Genomic DNA, 19,009 nt, shown 5'->3' with positions numbered 1-19,009 from the left:
TCAAAATGCTTTCTTCATCACACCCTGTTACGTGTACAATGTAGCTTGCATATTCTCACAAAAATTACACCTAAATTACTATCTTGTTCCCAGCAGTCTGTAACTTCAGAGCTTTTAACTTTTTTCTTAATGTTATCATGGATGGATCTTTCTGTCTCTGAAGTGGTCATTAGTCATGCAGATGAATAAGCTGAAGAGCAATTTCATAGCAGTACCTCTGAATGAATCTGGATGTTAAGTGCAATACAGAATAACAGGGTGTCAAGCCGTGCCTTGCCAAGAAGTGCACTCATCCACTAGAGCCATCCTTGTGTTCCAGTGATCCTGTATCACAAAATACTCAAACTTCTCTCCTCTAGATTTGCCAAAAGTAAATATGTGTGCTGTGTCCTATAGAGTCTAATTGCTGATTTCAAAGTCAAAGTTTAAACGTTTGTAAACATTACACAATGATGATGTGTGTGATGAGTGCAACTTGCATGAGATCAAATGCTGAGGTGGGGTGCTCGAAACACTGAAAAATGTTTCCTGAGCAGAGTAGTGCAAGATTTTTGCTGTTGCATTTGCAAATTCTGTGACTGTTACATTGAGACTTGTGCCCATCTTGAAACAATGTTCCCAGATAAAGAAGGGCTCAAGTTGTTTCCTAGTAGATGAATTCGGGTTTAAGGGAAACCCTAATTTTTTTGAAGTATTTTTACTACATAAGTACCTTGCCTGCACAGAGTAATTTTTTTTTAAAGCAAGCAAACAAACAAAAGCAACTCAGAACACCCAACCTATATTATCATATAGATGTATTTTAGTTGCATTTAGCTCTATTTATAGGTATACATATTATATATTCTTGTACATCAGAAACATGTAAATTAATCATATGTGATAGCAAAATATCTCTCTTAAATAAATAATTGTATAACTAGAATTTGAAGAAGCAATGCTTCTGCAATTATTTCCCAGGAACAATCTATGCAACTGAGTAAAGCAGTACTGATTTTAATTGAGTTTCTGACAGGTTATGAGTCCTGTGCAGGAAAACATTTCAGGATTGATTTTCAGATCTTAATTTTTCTCTGGGGTTACATTTGTGATCTCCACCTGGGTGTGGATGAGGAGCTGAACAAAACCTTATGGTTCAAGGTTAAAGGGAAGCCAGAGTCAGGAGACAGCTCATGGAGGTCTGCTGCAGGCCACCTGACCAGGATGACCAAGTGGATGAAGCCCTCGATAGACAAATAGGAGCAGGTTTGCACTCACAAGCTCTGGTCCTCATGGGGGATTTCAACCACCCTGATATCTGGTGGAGGAACAACTCAGCAAGGCACCAGCATCCAGGAAGCTGGATTATGCATTGATTACAGTCTCCTCCTCCAAACTGTAGAGGAACCAACAAGGAAAGGTGCTATGCTGAACCTTGTTCTCATCAACAGAAACAGGCTTGTGGATAATGTAAAGTTTAATGGCAGACTTGGCTGCAGCAACCATGAGATGGTAGAATTCAGTGACCTTAGGGAAGCAAGGAAAGTGCAAAGCAAGATCACCACCCTCAATTTCAAGAGAGACTTTGATCTCTTCAAAGATCTGCTTGGTTGAATACCATAAGACAATGCCCTGGAGTGGGGAGGAGCCCAGGAAAGCTGGTCCATATTCAAAGATCACTTCCTCCATGTCCAAGAGCAATGTGTCCCAACAAAGAGAAAGGCAGACAGGAATGCCAGGAGGCCTTTGTGGAGGAGCAAGGAGCTCCTGGACACCGTAGAATAAGGCCTTACAAAGTTTCTACAGGTTTGTCAGCAATAAGAGGAAGACTAGGGAAAATGTGGTCCCTCTCCAGAAGGAAACTGGAGAGCTGGTCATGCTGGACATGGAAAAGGCTCAGGTGTTCAAGGACTATTTTGCCTCAGTCTTCACTGGCAAGGGCTCTCATCACACCACCCAAGTTGCAGAAGGGAAAGGCAGGAACTGGGAAAAGGATGATCTACCCACTGTAGGAGCAGAACAAGTCTGAGACCTCCTAAGGAACCTGAAGATGCACAAGTCCATGGGACCTGACAGGATTCATCTGCAACTCCTGAAAGAAATAGTGGATGAACCTGCAGAACCCCTGTCCATCATATTTGAAAAGCTGTGACAGTCTGGTGAAGCTCCACTGACTGGAAGAGGGGAAACATAACCCCCATTTTCACAAAGGGAAATAGGGAAGATCCAGGGAATTACAGGCCAGTCAGTCTCACCTCTGTGCCCAGCAAGATCATGGAGCAAATCCTAAAATCTCTGCTAAGGCACATGGAAAACAAAGAGGTGATTGGTGACAGCCAGAATGACTTTACTAAGAGCAAACCATGCCTGACAAATTTGGAGGTTGTTTATGACGGGGTCATGCTGTTGGTGGACAAAAGGAGAGCAACTGACATCATCTACATGGACTTGTGCAGAGCATCCAACACTCTCCTGCATGACATTCTGGTATCTTGGGTCTTTAAGGTATCTTAAGGTATCTTTAAAGTTAAGGTCTCTTCACACCCTAACCATTCTATGATTCAATCTCACATTTGAGAGCAATATTTGGGAAATGAGGACACTGTCTTCTGTCAAGCGGAAGTTATTTTATTACACTTCATTGGTATGATTGTGTTTTGTAAGCTTAATGGTAGCTAATTCCCAAAAGTTTAGTCTTTCCATCAAATTCTAGTTTTAGCAAGCACACCCATGGTACAAAACTAGTAACTTCTACAGTTGGATGGATTGGAAAGTAAGTTCCTAATGCTCCTAGCCTCTAAGTACTTTGCAGATTATTTATTTGCCATACAAATATGAAGACCAATTCTTCATATAAGAAATTATAGAAGAACTATATGTTGATAAGCATGTTGTTTAAAAGTGAATCTGCCCTTGTAGTCTGAAAGCATGGGCAAGGAAGGGTTCAAGTATCATGTATTGCAAAAAGATCAATCCAAGACTAGTGCAAACCAAGATTGTTGACAACCTCTTAACTGAATTTTATAACTGGAATAATAATGTGTGCTTCAGAGAGTGGAAATCTTAAACATTATTAAAAACTAAAAGCAATTACTGTGACTCAGAAAAAAATAAATACAATAATTGAAACTAGAAAAGACTATAATGAGATTATAATGGTACAATAATAATAAAAACAAATAATAACCAAAGGAAGATTACACTATCAAATATGTAAAGCTCCTGACAATAGTTCGTGAAAGAAAGGGCAAGATGGATGGGGAACATTTTGAAAACCTGATGAGGTGGTAATTATCTGTGAGCTGTGCTGCAGTGGCACTACAGTAGTAGGAACCTGCTTGGAGAAAAGGGCCAAACCTGAGCTGGCTGTGTATGTGTGCCAGGAGCATAGCAAGGGAAGGGCACTTGGGACATGCAGCCCAGTTTTGTTTTTTTTCTTTTTTGGAAAGCTGGAAGGACGACATGACTTGAATTACTCATGTTCAGTCATAAATTTCCCATAGTACCACTTATGGCCTGTGATACTATTTCAGCAGTGATACTAGAATCCAAAAGTGAGAAACTGAGTAAGAGAGATCAAAATATTGTTTTTCTTAGTACTGTTGTAGCTGTTTCTTCACAGTGGTCACATATATATCTGAGGTCTTCATACTTACACCAATAAAAAGTCAAATAAAGCTGATAGACTTATTCTTCTTGAGAATAGAGGCTATATTATTCTAAAGAAGTTTTTGATCTGGTAGCTTTGTTAATGCCATACTCTCTGTAGTAGTCTTTGGCCATTTTCTTGGCTCAAGCACTTTTTGTGTGTTATTAACTGGAGTTGTTCAAGTGCTTTCATCTTCCTTAATATGTGATCACCCCTAGCAAACACCCCACAGTGCCATCCTGGCACCACCATAATGCCTCTCCTGGGACTGGTGGGAACATGGTGTGTGGAGAGGGGATGGATGCTGAATCACCCACATCTTCTATTCTGATTCAAAATAATTACAGAGATTTACAGCTTGCTGTCACTTACAAGAATTTTGCTTAAATGTTAGAATGACAGTAGTAAGACACTGGCAGCATCCCTAAGAATAGCTGAGGACAGACTAGCAGGACTGGGAAAGGGGAGGGTTAGATCCCTGCCAAGGCAGAGGTGTCCCATGCCTCAGTGATCATTGTTGCATGTTGTCCAGAGTTCCCAATTCTGCCAGCTTGTTCTTCAACTTCTGCTAAATTACCTTAATTAAAACAGAATACACATTTTATAGTGGGGCTATATGTAGCTGCTTCTGTATTCTAAGGAAAATGGCAAAAGAGCACATAGACAAGGAGTTTGGAGAAACTGAGAAGGCAGTAATTTACACTCATAGATTTGTTGCTGTAAAGGGGAAGATAACTCTGTCAGCTCGGTCATTGACATTTGGGTTATTTTTACCATTACTGTGTGATCACTGAGCAGCTTAGTGATGATGTTTTTGACATGGAGGATACTATAGCATACCTCTAAAATCACCTATGACCAATATTTTTGACATGAAATACAGAGCTATGCTGTTAGGTCAAGAGACCTTTCTATGCAGAAGGGATTTTCATTCAGCTTTTTGACATTTTTGTGTATAAACTGTTTTCTCTAGATTGCAATTTACAGAAACATAGATTATCATTTACAAAAATTTACTGAGATATTGTTTTGAATGAAGATACAAAGAGGAAGGAAGTGTACAAAATCTTTCAATGAAATATTCATATAAGAATACTTTTCTTAAAATCTCTAGTATTATTTCTCTTATAGCTGAGAAGGAAAAGAGCCTATTATTGTCATTCCAATTAAGATATTATACACATTTTTTATTATAATACCTTATATTTTTAATATTGCAAGTTGAATAGAAATATTTAACTTTAAATCTGTTATGTCGGATCTGTGCCCAAAAGCCCAATCCATGTAAGAAAAATATCAAATGCAAATTTTGTTCAGAGCAATACTGAAGTCTGAGGAAAAGGCATTTACTATTTTCCAGGTTCACAAATCTCTGAAAGTCAAAATGAAAAAAGGATGCCACCTGCAAGCAAGAGAGGCTGAAGTTTTATTTTCAATCACAGCAGCTACTTTACCCCATTGCACCCATTTATTATATATGTACACAGTTACACCGAAGGAAACCTCTGCAAGGAGGTCAGGGTGGGTATCAGTGGCACAGAAGGAAATATTCTCTTTAATTAAAATGTGGCCCTGTGCAAAACAGGAGCCCCATGGAGAATGGGAGTACAGTGAGATTATAATTAGCATGGCTTTACTCAGTTAAAGTGAGTATCAAGCACATCAAGCACAGGAAAATTATATATAACTAACTGAACTCAGCATCTTGAAATAGGGTTATTAAATCAACTTTAGTCTCTGGGAATCTGATGTATAGCTGTAGTTCAGTTTCTCCCACCACCCCTACCAGAGACCAGTAGTCTATATTTTTTTTCCAAAATATCTATTCTGGATGCTATTCTTGAAAGCAAAAAAGTGCCCTTGTATTATATTTGACTATCATGTTTGCAGACTTTTATTCCTAAAACAAGAAGAAATTCACTTCCATATCTATTGGTTCAAGCAGCGCTTCCCTTACAGAACAGAGTAATATAGGTTGGAAAAGACCTCTAATGTCATCCTTATGTCCAATCATTAACCACACACTGCCAAGCCCACCACTAAACCAACTCTTGAAGCACCATATCTACCTGTTTTTTACATCCCTCCAGGGATGGTGACTCAATCACTTCCCTGGGCAGCCCATTCCAGTGCCTGTCAACCCTTTTTGTGAAGAAATTTTCACTACTATCCAATCTGATCTGTCTGGAGAAACTTGAAGGCATTTCCTCTTGTTCTGTCACTTTTTACCACCTTGCTACAACCTGCTTTCCAGTAGTTGTGGAGAGTAATAAAGTCTCCCCTCAGCCTCTGTTTCTGCAGAGCAACCACAGTTCCTTCAGCTGCTCCTCATAAGACTTGTGCTCCAGACCCTTCACAAGCTTCATTGCTCTTCTCTGGACATGCTCAAGCATCTCAGTGTCTTTCTTGTAGTGGGGGCCCAACACTGAAGACAGTATTCAAGGTGTGGCCTCACCAGTTCCCATCTCTGCCCTGCTGCTCTATGTTACTGTCAGATGGAAGTTCTGACTTGATCCGAGTTCTATGCCATCTTGGGAAGTGCTTGCAAGGAGATTCTGAATTGCTGTCTTCATTGACTGGAGAAGTTTGGGTCTTTAGGCATCCTCTTGCTGAAGTATGATGAGGTCTTCATGTTGGTCCAAGCACAGTGCTGAAGGATACAAGAGCTTTAGTGGCCAGAGCATTGGTTTTGGCCACCTCTTCCCTGAAGTAAAGCCATGAGAACAAATATTTCTTCTAATTGTTAATCAAATAACTTTTTTAGCTGTCTGTAGTTCTGTGTAGACAAGTTATTATTTTCTTGCATGTAAGGCTTCAATGTAATTCCATTAAATTCAGTGGTGCTAACCACAGCTCCATTACCCTTCAGTTAGGGCTCCTCTAGTGCTCTGCTGGAAATCTGAATTAGTGATAAATGGGTAAGCAGCATGTTCACACTCAGGACAGTGCATAACAGGAAAATCAGTGATGAGGCCCAGAGCACAATCTAAAGGAAGCTGATAATCATCAAGAGTACTTTATTAGTAAAAATAGATCAAATTTGTGAGAATAACACCTGGTCACCATGCATTAACTGCCTACAATATAGAAGCAAACTGATGTTAGTTCTACACACATGATGATTGCATGTCCTTTCAGCCTGGAAGCTCTTCAGAACATCACTGACCAGTTACACTTTGCAGTGGATCAAAAACACCTGTCCTGAAATAAAGCATCCCAGAGCATAGTAGCACTCAATCTACCCTGAATTAGCTAATGTCATTTTGCACAAACTCCCTGTAAGCTAGAATGGATCAAAATGTTAGCATGAGCTTGTGGACTTAACACATCCACACATGAGCTGTCATCATCAAGGAATTTTTTTCAATAACAAAACTAACAGAAGCCTTTTGTTTCAGACCATGTCTTTGCACACAGCTGTGTGGTGTAGAATGAGGGGTAACAGTTCTAAGATGAGCTGAAAGAGGGTGAATTTAGATTAGATACTAGGAAGAAATTCTGTACTCTGAGGGTAGTGTGATACTGGATTATGTTACCCAGGGTCGTGGATGCTTCCTCCCTGGAAGTGCTGCATGGGGCTTTAATCAGCCTGGGCTAGTGGTAGGTGTCTGTGCTCATGCAGGAGGACTGAAACTAGATGATCTTTAGGGTCCATTCCAACCCAAACCATTCAGTGATACTATGATATTGCACAATTAATTTGGTGCACCGAACAAGATAGCCACAAGATAAATACTGTGAATCATTGCTCTTGGCTCATATACCTATTTTGAGATTTATTATTCCTAATTTGGACCAAAAAGTGCACTTCTCAACATGTGTCTGCTCCCCCTGCACAAATGAAGAATTTATTAATAGCAGGTTTTTATGTCTCTCCATAATGCTTGTTTTCCTAGAAAGATCTCTTTCGTTGTCTCTTTCTAGTTTACCAATAGATGGTGTAGAAAGTGCTGATAATTCTTTAAAGATTCATTCAGATTATAGCTTTATTTTATATTAATTCTGGCCTGGAGTAAGTTATGTAATATGGTAGAAGGTTTTTAATTGGTAAATAAAATAAAAATATAGTTGAGTACCTTCACTAAACAAGGCCTTTTGCAAAAAGACTTCCTTTTACCTCAGCCATCCTAGCATTAAAGAAATTTTTTTGGAACACACTATTGTACACAGCTGTTTGGTGGGAGGAAGTGGGGGTGTCTTCAGTGAAACACATAAGTTTTGCATGCAAAGACTATTTTCGATGTGCATTAATATTCAGTTTTGTTGAAGTTAAAGTGAATCAAGAAGAAACAAGTGTTGTGATGAACAGATTCTTGACAGTTCTCAATTCACTGACAGTGATTTCATGACTAAATGTCCTTGTTTAGTCCTTTAGTAGGTAGCCTCCACAACTAGTGGCAATGTGTGCCTCTCAGAGAATAAAATGAAACCACATGTGATACAGGGTTTTTCTTTTTTCCTTTCCAGTATTAAATATATATTATATATATGAAATCATAAGCTTTATTATTCCTGAATCCCTCTTTCATGAAATGTGAAATTAGATTTGTTTGGATTTATCTGCTTGTCATTCTTAAGCCTTATGACACAGGAACTAAAAGTTGAATAGAAACGTTATTTTTATTAATTTAGTATTTTAGTAATGTAGTCTTCTGTGTATAAAAAGAAAAAAGATTACAGAACAGGGTTCAAAATGAGCAAATAATAAAATGTGCTTTCTCATTAGAGGTAAACCACTGTGTAGCTTAGTAATTGTAACTGTCAACTGTCTTGCTCTTATTTGCTTCTCTTCTCTGTATCCCGTCAAGGATTGTAATTTTCTGATTGTAATTTTATTGATCACTGAATGGTGATCTTTTAATGTCACTGGAATGTGAGCATTATGGAAACAGACCTAGAAAAATTATGTCTTAAGCATTTCAGCTAGATTTTACAGTCTCTTTTCTGTCTCTTTTTTTTTTTTCCCTCCCAGAGTTACAAACCATTTGGTAAACATAGGCTTCAAAGTTCAATTAAAACAGAAACATTCTTAGTTTTCAATTTTCCTCAAGTGCTGAAAAGTGAGGGAAGACTCAAACACAAAATGTGGGCTCTGTTGTGGGTTCTCCCCTCTGTCCCCTGCTTAAAGGGGAAGGGAGAAGAAACCTCACCAAGCTTCATCTACAGGAACAGAGTTCAATCATAACTAGCAACAAAACCATATTCAAACAAGTCATCAGACCCCACGTGGTAAGGGCACATGGTAGGGAAATGGGATTTTTAATGCAACATGCTTCATTTTTGTTGGAGTGATGTTCCAAGCATCAGAACAATCTCTGAGCTAAGCCATCTCCTTTGCAGGCAGCCACATAGGGTTGGCAAAGGCTACAAGACCCTTCCTAAAGTTAGAAGAGCTGAATGGTTCACTTGAACTGTTGATGGTTGAGGTTCCCATGTAGCTAATGCCAACTCAGTGAACCTCTCACTACACAGACATCTTGTGATGCTGTGCTCATCATCCTTGTAATGGGAAATGAGGAGCTGTCAGGGGAAGAGCTTGGTGCAAGTGCAGCCTTCCTGTGGGCAGGGGGGTCCACAAAGATTTCTTCCTCATTCATTTGCAATCAAAACCTTACAAATTGCTCTGTTTAAGGGCAGAGAAGACATCTTATCAGGGACTGGGGTATCTTCTCCAAGCCTGTGGAAGTACCATTTGACCAGAAGAATGTAATTTTGATTCATGGTATAGGCAAAAGGATTTCAGTCTTACCAGGGAAACAAGCCAGGAGACTTGCAAAACAAGAGTGTGCTTTCTAGCCAGAACCCCCTCTGTAGGCACTCTGAAAGTACTCCTTTGTCTAGGCATTTTAAAAGTTGTTTGTTTGTTTGTTTGATCTCTTATGATAACTTATAATGCAATAGCAATAATAAGCAAGAATTGTCAATAAAGTCCCTATTCATTACACACAGGATTGACTGTGATGTGAAGTCTCTCCTTCAGAAAGTTATTGGAGCTCCCCACCCCGCTTCTCCTTGAGCAGGACACCAAGAATGATGTTTGCCTCCACTGTAAATAATAATAGACCTGGTGGGAATCATCTGAGCCTGCATTTCCTTTCTCTTAAAAAAAAGAAATAACAGTTAACTGAAGTCAGTTTGTCTTAGAAGAGAGGCCAGGTTGCTCATGGTCATGACTGCTTACACTTCAGTCTCTTCTGCTGCTTATAGCTTGGGTTTGCTGTTTTTTTTGCACATTTTGCCACTCTCCCAAGAGCCTTGTTTAGCATTTTATACCAGACTGATGAATAAACAGTTAATGTCTGTCATTTTCACCCACCCATTTTCACCCATATGACTCTAAAGAAAATACCTGCTCTGAAACTAAAGAAAATTGGGAACTAGAAAACAAGTCAGTCTTTTAACTGAGCAAGGAGCTGCAGTCATACGCTTAAGGACAGATTTTAACACCAGTCTTGAACCAAAGTTTTTTTTTGTATTTTGACATCTTCCTGAAACATAATGGACAAGGAACATAAAATACATCTGCTAAAAGAGGACTTCACTGCTGGGGAACTTGTTCAGTCCTCCTGGCTGTTACCTGATATTCCCACACATCATAGCTCATGGTTGCTGAGTGAGTTATTTCACAAAACAGATTTAAAAGTTTCTCCTTACGCAATTTCCCTTTTAATTCAGAACCACCGAATTCGTCTTTTTCAATTATATTTTTCAAACAAGGTCTTAAGGGCTTTCTTTTTTTATTTTTATTTTTTAAATAAACTAAAGTTTTGCTTTTATGGTACATTTTAGCTTCAAATAAATCAATCTGGACTTTTGAGAGGCATTTGGCAGTCAGGGTAAAATATGGATATTTTGAGGCTTAAAGACATAAAAATATCAGTACTGCTGTTGATCATGAACCTGGAAGGTCTATTGCAATTGCCTTGCTTGATCTTTTACATGATGGAGTCCCTGGGGTTTCCTTCAAATAATCCTTGTTTGAAATGGAGGAGGGAAAAAAAATCTGATTATGATTTTAAAATTCAGTAGTTTTAATAAGAACTGTCTCTTTATCTTTGTGTTCCTAATGCACATCTGAGCCACTTACTTAACAGTTTTTTTCTTCAGTGATATTTCAATCTCCAGTAAAACTTTGTGATAATTTTATTGCAAGAGCATATAAATAAGACCTATTGTCTTTATGGGACTTTATATTAATCAAGCTGAATTTATTTCTTTTTTTCCTAATGTAGTTGTTCCATAGTGTTCATCCTGGTAGCTGTTACTGCATTTGTCTTTATATCTTTCTCTGTGTTTGGATTTCTTGAGAATGTCTTTGTTTGAAGTAACAAAATTTTTATTTTTTCAGAAAAAGTGCAAGGCTCAAATAATTTAATTCTTGACAATACTTTCACATCTTTTGTACTGAAAAGTGTGAAGCCATTATATTTACCATACAGTATGCAATTGTAGGCAGGTTTATTGGCTGTTGTGATATTTTTCCTTTTTTTTTTTTTTTTCCATCCGTCCCACTTTGGAATTGATACTGTACCCAGGACTCCATTGAAGTAGCCCAAATAAAAATTCAATGTTTTCTAAATAAAATAGTCTATAATTGTTTTCCTCAGTAAGGACTTTTTCCACTTCCACTCTAATAAGCATTCTTCTGTGATTCAACTCTCTACCCACTCACTTTTTCTCTCTAAAAAATTGGCTGTCCCAATTACCATTGGGAATTTTCAGTCTCTCATTAAATTTGGAGCAGTGGGCAATTTACTCAGGTGGTTATCAGTGTAACATTATAGAAAATGACCTTTAGAAAGTATATCTTACAAATTTGGATACTCTGTCCTATCAAACATATTCTTAGTGTTTTGTTAGATTACAGTTCTCTTTAAAAAAAAAAGAAGTGACTTGTAGACAGCACTGGCATACATTAAAAAGCACAAAAATAAATTTCTGTGTCATTTGTGTTTAATTTGAAGTGTCATCACTTGCATGTCAGGCAAATCTGAAACTCCACCCCCCATGCCCCTCTTCTTTCCCTTTTGGACAAATTTAAGTCACAGATAGAGCTGACTGAGGGTGTGGGACATTACAGCATTGTTCCGCAGATGAAAGCCACATCCTGGCTTTTTATTCCTTCCCCACACAGATTATCATCTCCCATAGCTTGCAGAGAGGAATTGTCTGCAGACGGAGGTTCACCTTAGGAGTTGTGACTCAGAGCGTGCCCGTGGGCTGTGGGAGCAGAGCTGAGGTGTCCGTGGGTGCTGCAGGGAGCGGAGGTGGGTGCTGCGGCCGTCTCCCCGCCCGTCTGCAAGGCTCCACGGGCTCTGCTTGTGCCTGGGGATGCAGTGGCTCCAGCAGCTTCCAGGGAAACCTTTTCCAGAAATCCCTGGAGTTTTAATGCATCATTCTGTCAAAAAGTGTACTTAGATTAGTGCCAATACGTGGAGTAGAAAAGCTGCAAGGACAAAAATGAGTTTTATGCTGGTGTAGCGGGGTTTGGCACAGCAAGATTGTCAGGAAGTGGGTGCTAAGCTGCTGGGTGTGACACTGCCTGCACTTGCGAGGAGCTGATAAATTGTAATTAACCTAATACAAATGGGCTAAATACAAATTTAATTTTTAGTTCAGCAAATTTAGATGTGTGGTACAACCAAGATTTAAAGCAACTGTTTTTTCTTTGTATTCAGATCACGAATGTTTGGGTTTTTTTTTCTTTCTTCCCTGTTCCCAATGTTAAAAATGCACATGATCCTTAAGAATTTCAAAACTTGAAGCCTGTCCCTTAGACTCAAAACCCTAAAGAAGCTCAGACGTGGGGCTTTTTACGAATAATCCAGGCCAGTCAAAGCTGTCCAATGATGTGCCATTTGGACGCTCTGTATCCAGATTCTGCTTCATACAAGGTGAATAGCTAGTTGGATAGTTAGGTTTTAACTTCTGGGAGAGAGCATTTATGGGCTCTTCTCTAGCATTCATGTAAATTGGGTGTATGCCCTGGGTCATAAGATCCAGTGTGCTTTGTATTTCTTTCTTAGGCATTAACGTGTTCTGAGGATGTAAATATCTTTTTCATATTGTGTTACATTGCGTTATGTAGTGCAATGTTATTTAGCACTGCTAGCCAGGGAGGAAGAGCTGACATCCTATTCTGTGTGAATTTTCTTTGAATTCCTTTAATATCATCATGTGTTCCTTCAGATAGGTCTCTCTCCTATATCTGTATCAAAAGTACAAAAGTATTTGTGCCATGGAGGTAGGACTTACGAGTACATTATAAGAGGAGTAACTTAACATTGTTATTGTTACAGCAGTTCTGCTTCAATTTTGATGATGAAATCTGAGTTAGTTTCTTGCAGGAAAAGAATACCAGTTTCATGAAATAAGAATTAATAATAAAGATGCATATATTTCTTCCCTCTGTGTATTAAAAGCATTTAAAAAATTACTATGCCAAAATGTAGCATGATAGTTCTACCCTTTCGTGTTTCCTGACTAAACATCCAGGAACAAGATTTGACATTGAAGCAGTATTTAATGCTCTTTCTTTCACAGTTACTGAATTACAAAAATTTTCAGCAAAATGGACCTCAGGTGAGAGGCAAAAATCAAGAGTAACTAAGTGGAAATTAAAAACCAAAAGAGAGAACTCCTTCAATGACTAGTTGCCTAAAGAGAAGTGTATTCCCTATGCTGTCTTCTGGATTGAAAAATTTAAAAGCAGAACCACAGAATACTAACTCAGACAATACTGTAATTTCTTAAATATTTTAGGATTATGCTTTGAGCAGTTGTTTCCAAGCAGCACACCTGGCAGTGTTGCACTGTTTCATATGACTATAAAATACATACTCTTTTTGCCTGAATAGTGAAGTTGTTAAAACCTTTGAAGACACCTATGTTGAGCAGTGGGTTGTTTGGTGTCACTGTTTGAACAGGAGGAGCTAAAGAAGTAGGGCTTTTGGACTCTGAGGGGGGCAGAATGCTAAGGGTGGGATCTATAAAAAATCAGAAAGTCAGCAGCAGCTCCTTCTGCTTTTTCCTCCTGCTTCCTGCTGGCTGTGCTGCTGTTCCTTACAGCCAGCTCTCCATGTGATATCTCTTGGGTTGTATGTATATATATATATATATATATATGTATATATCCATATATTTGTATATATTTGGTTTCTTTGTTACTTTACCCTTTATGTTATTACCTTTCCCTTGTGTTAGTGAAATCGATATCCAATTGTTTTCAGTTTCCAACTTAAAGTCTCCAGTCTCTATTCCCCTTTTATCTTCTCTTTGGGGGGGAAGGGAGGAATAGGGAGGAATTCTGCCCTAGGTTTGTAGTCTGTCCAATCTAAGCTGTGACAACTGGTAAAAGCCAGAGGTTGTTGTCTGATTGTTTTGGCTCCTCCCTGTAAGATTCAACTGGGAACACTGGTCATAAAAAACTCACATTGAAATGGGAAAAAAAAAAGGTAAGATTAGGAAACAGTATGCTTTAAATATCTTACAGCACCTAAAATTACCAATTAGTTATTTAAAAAAACAAAGATAATGTGTTCAATACAGCACGATTTTGAGGATGTGCCTCTATCCTAATTCAGAGACGTGAAATACTGAGTGCATAAAAAGAGATGAATCGAAGAAGGGTCTGGAGGGAATTTTACAGATGTCCTACTCATGAAAACTTCACAAAAAGCTTCTGAAGCTGCCCACAGATTTCAAGCTGTGAGAAATCTGAAATGCCATGGATGACTATGAAGCTACATAAAAGTGCTGAGGTTAATGGACTGCATGGTAGGTTTTGTGAATATCACTTAACTGCACTGCTTTTACAGAGCAGAGTTTTCCTCTTCTAATAATGTTAATTATGAAGTATGTATATTCTGGGACAGCATAATAGATGCTGTTGTTCCATTTGTGAAAACACTTAAAGTTTATCAGTGCTGGTGAGAGACAGCATACTGCATAATTGTCCTGTACTTGCTTAATTTTTTATTGTGCATAATACGTCACTACTTCAGATACACCTTTTTGCATGCTGGTAGAACCATCACAGCTTTCTTCTTCACACTGGAATACACAGTAAAACATAGTCCCCACTTTTACTAAAGTGAAGAATGGAAAGTACACCTCATCCAATACCTTATTTTAGAAAACAAGATGAAGGCTTTCTCCAACTTAGCGAGTATTCTTCCTGAAGAACATCAGTCTGATCTTTGATATCTGAACATTTCTAATTACCATTTTTTTCCAACAGGTCTGCTATCTTTTATCCCCTGCAGAACTAATTTGGGCTAAATCAAGACATATACAAACTTGACCACGTCATAAAATAAGTGTCATGGGCATAAGAGCTGGTAGATGGCAACAGCTAGGGACAGTAGAGTTGTGCATTCAAAACAATCTTAGCTCCTACCTCTTCCCTTCTTTTCTGGGAAACGTAGATAAATAACTTCCAGTTTTGTCCTAGGTATGCAAATATGTATGTCACAATAAAGGCCACAGAAAATTTGTATTTGTCAGTTTTGGTATTTTGTTCTTGCTGTTATCAGCAGATGAAGCCAGCAGACAGGGACCACTTTCACTTTCAAACATCACAAAGCACTTTTCAAAAATGATAAGATTTCATCAAGCATTTGTTGCCTCAATGCTGAGAGTTGATACTCTGTGATTTGAATTATTTCAAGAACTTTACTTGTGCCCCCTCACCCCTTTATGATTGATGATGATTGTGTGGGATGTCTCCCCACACCATAACTCACTCTCAACTGACTAAAATGTTTGGGATTGAGAAGAGTATTTCATTTACTATAATGACAGTGGAGTTTATAATAGAATAGACATTGATTACACCTCACTATTTCAGGACCTGAAGACCCCCTTTTTTTGTAATATGTTGATCCTACCATATTCTAGGAGACTCAAAACTTAAGTATATATTCTAAAAGTCATGTCATTTGTGATACAATCAGCCATTACTGAAATACTGCAAATAAAACATTCCCTGTCTCTGCCTTACAACCAGGAAAATTTTGATTTGGAGACAAGTGCTTAAAGATGTGTTCTGCTGTTCATTGCTCTGAAGTACTAAGTTAGAGAAAGCCCTATAATGTTCTGCTTCCTCATGCCCATCCCTAACGAATTGTTTTGTAGAAGGTTTAAATTAATATTATTACAACAATAAAATTCTCAGATATTGTTCATCTCCTTCTCAGTTGCTGTCTGTCCTGTCCCATGGGTACTTCTGAACTGGATAACAGATAAAATTCTGTCCCCACACTGATGTGGCAAAAAAGGACACACCAGTTACATATGTTAACAGATTGGTTGAAAGACACACCTCATAACAATGGTGGATATAGAAAAAGTTAAAATATTAGTTCAGGGGAAAACATGGAAGCTATTGTTAAGTATGCCTAAAGCACTGCAAATGAGGGACAATCCCATTGGGTGTTTCATATGGTTGTTCTCAGTGAATGTGTTGTTTTGGCTTCCCTTGAATTATCTGTCTGCAAAGGAGAAAAACAACTAAAATGCAAGTTTTGTTTTCAGAACTGAGAAATATATTTGAGCCTTTTGCACAGATACCTTTTGAAATGTCACAGTAAGCCAGGCTTCTATTATGTCTTGGAGTCAGTCTTCTGTGTCCCATCTCTGAATTTGAGTTAGAAGTGTATCTTGCTTAGTATAGTCTGAAAATGGTCTTATTGCTCATGATCTATGTAAGATTAATGCAGTCCCTGGAAAATGCCATTGTAATCACTAGAAATCTGTTCAATTTTACTATTTTCAGAAAAAAAAAATTTTTTTCTAAGTCCAGTAAGCCTTAATCTTGCCACCTCATTTAGAAAGGTGGCCCCATTAACTTTGATGATGTGGGAAACATGAATGAAGGGCTACTGCTGCTGTCGGTGCTCTGTTGGGCAAAAGAGGGATGAGAGTCTCAAAAGTACAGGGTCAGTTTACCTTTCATCATCTTTGAAGTAGGTATGGTCTGTAAAGGGGCTTTATAGAGAAAAACATTCCCTTCAGGAATAACATTAACCCAGAGTTTTTGCATGGCTCCTTCAGATCCCAGCCCCCTGGCCTGATGCCCCCCCTACCCTGCTTGCCCTGGGCCCTTTGCCTGCTGTGGCAACACTTCACCTCGATACTTTCCTCTTGAACTCCTCAAAACTGAACAGGTGATGACAGCAGTTCATCTTTGAAGGAATGAAAGGGCAGCCATAAAAATGTGGGATTGACAACACACAGAACTCTGTGCTGTAAAATGTGTGATTGAGAAGGTCAAATATAACCTATCTCTTCCTTCCCTGTTGCCTGTACTGCATGTGTTGTCACTGCAACTCAAATGCAGAGATTACACTGTACACTGAATTCTTCACAGTCATGCTGGAGCCATTGCTAAGAGCTGAATTCTGGAAGTTTGGGGAGCTTTTCTGTATCAGTGGATTGAAGAAGGCTATGCTAGGTCCAGATGTGTTTGGTGTTTAAACTGATGCTTAGGAAAAATCCCATCAAACAAGGCAGTCCTGCTGTCTTGAGCAGGAGAAACCATTAATGTTCAGTGTGAGAGTTCAGAAATGAGCTATGTGTTATGAAAGCATACCTATTCATTTAGTAGTTTTTGAATGCTAGGAAGTTAAGTGGTGGGAAAAAGATTAAGTTCTTACTGTTATCAGCACACAAAGCGTAATGTATTATGCCATTGATTTACCCCATTCAGTGGGTTTTTGAAATTTCTATCTTAAAAGCCAGTGCGGTGGAACCATTTGGCTTAAAAGCCACCTTTTGTGGAACCATTTGTCGTAGGGGCTGTAGGCATCTGATCAGAAGAAAACCATTGAGCTCCTTCTAGTAGCTGGAAATTCTGATGTTTTCTTTTGCATTTATCTCATAAATCTTTGTCTCAGTTCTCTATGGCATTTATCCAAAGCGACCCAGGAGGCAGGAACTGGGTCTCCAAACTGGCAGCTCATTCCCTGGCATCTCTTTTCAATCAGAAGGGTATGGAATTTAATTCTGTAGTTCTTGGAAATATGTGGCCTCTCCAAGCATCCATCTCCTCTCCTATGGAACAACCATAAAAAGAACTTATTCACAATGATATTTCAGGAGTTAAGTAATTAATATTCTGAGTATCATACTGCAGGAGCACTTTGTATGATTAAGTACTGCTTTAATTAATTAGTTTAAGAATTTTGTAATGTTCTTTGTGGGCTCCTGCTGGGGTTCATTTAGGAGAATGCTGTTAGGTCTTCCCATGGGAGTATAAATGACCATGAGCCCAGAACACAACCACAGCACGTGTCTCAAGCCCTCCAAATGAGACAGGACTCATTAGCTCTTACAGAAGTTTAGTTTCTTTGTCTGTAAAAATGTTAGAACTCTGAGGAAATATTAATGCTGTTTGTCAGGACTCCGTACATGACTGTCCATGATTGAATAACTGTTTTTTTTTCCTAGCACTCCTCCTGATACTTGGGCCTAATAGACCAGATACCTGTCTAAAGTATACCTGCTATAATTCTTACTATATTGTAGACTGAAGTAAAGTTGAGCGGGATTCTATCAGGTGTTTCCAACTGCTTCATTGTAGCCATATTGGGTCCCACTTGGGAGATACCAGAGACACGGGAAGAGTCAGGCCCAGTGCCTAAGTTCCCATTTCATCTTAGAAAATTGTTGTATGTGGTTGTACTGAAAGAATGATGGCTTCATTTTCCAAGCTTCTCTTCCCCCTCAATATCACAGACAAGATATTTAGAAAGGTAGTGCTGTCTGTGGTGGCTATGATGGCTAAGATTCGTGACAAGAGTGGGTATGGATCATGGTTCTTTTACATTTCAGGAGTAAAGACAATTCTTTGCTAAACATAGTTGTTCTTCTGCAGATGAAAGCTAGAATTACAGTCTCTTTTGTGATAAATAATCCATGTTCACACCAAGATCAGATTTCAGAGGCAGCAGCCTTCAGTTATAGGGGCAAAAGTACATTTGGATAGGAAAACTAGACAATGACAAAAGTTTTGGCATGAAAATACTGTCTGCCCTATTTTTAGTACACCTTAAAGAGAATATAGGAAAGAGATATTTTTTTCTTGATACAGTACAAACATGTATTTTCCAAAACTGGTAATATTTTGCAAGGTGTTATTGTTTTGCCTCTTGAGGTCACTATGCTTACAAATGCCTCAAGTATTTGAGGAATTTTAGCCACAGGGATAGCTCCCTAATGCCTGAAGATCACTACTGTCTGGCTGTAGTTTGATTGTAATCTCTGAGCCTTAAAATTAGTCTGTTCATCTTTGCAAATGCTGGAACTCAGCAATACTTGTAACTTTTGTCCACTTTAAATTGTCTCACTTGCTCTCATCTCCAGTTGTTTGCTCTCTGCCTG

Source organism: Calypte anna, chromosome 3 (genome assembly GCF_003957555.1).
Source record: "Calypte anna isolate BGI_N300 chromosome 3, bCalAnn1_v1.p, whole genome shotgun sequence".
Taxonomy (NCBI): domain Eukaryota; kingdom Metazoa; phylum Chordata; class Aves; order Apodiformes; family Trochilidae; genus Calypte; species Calypte anna.
Note: the sequence above shows the minus strand (reverse complement) of the source record.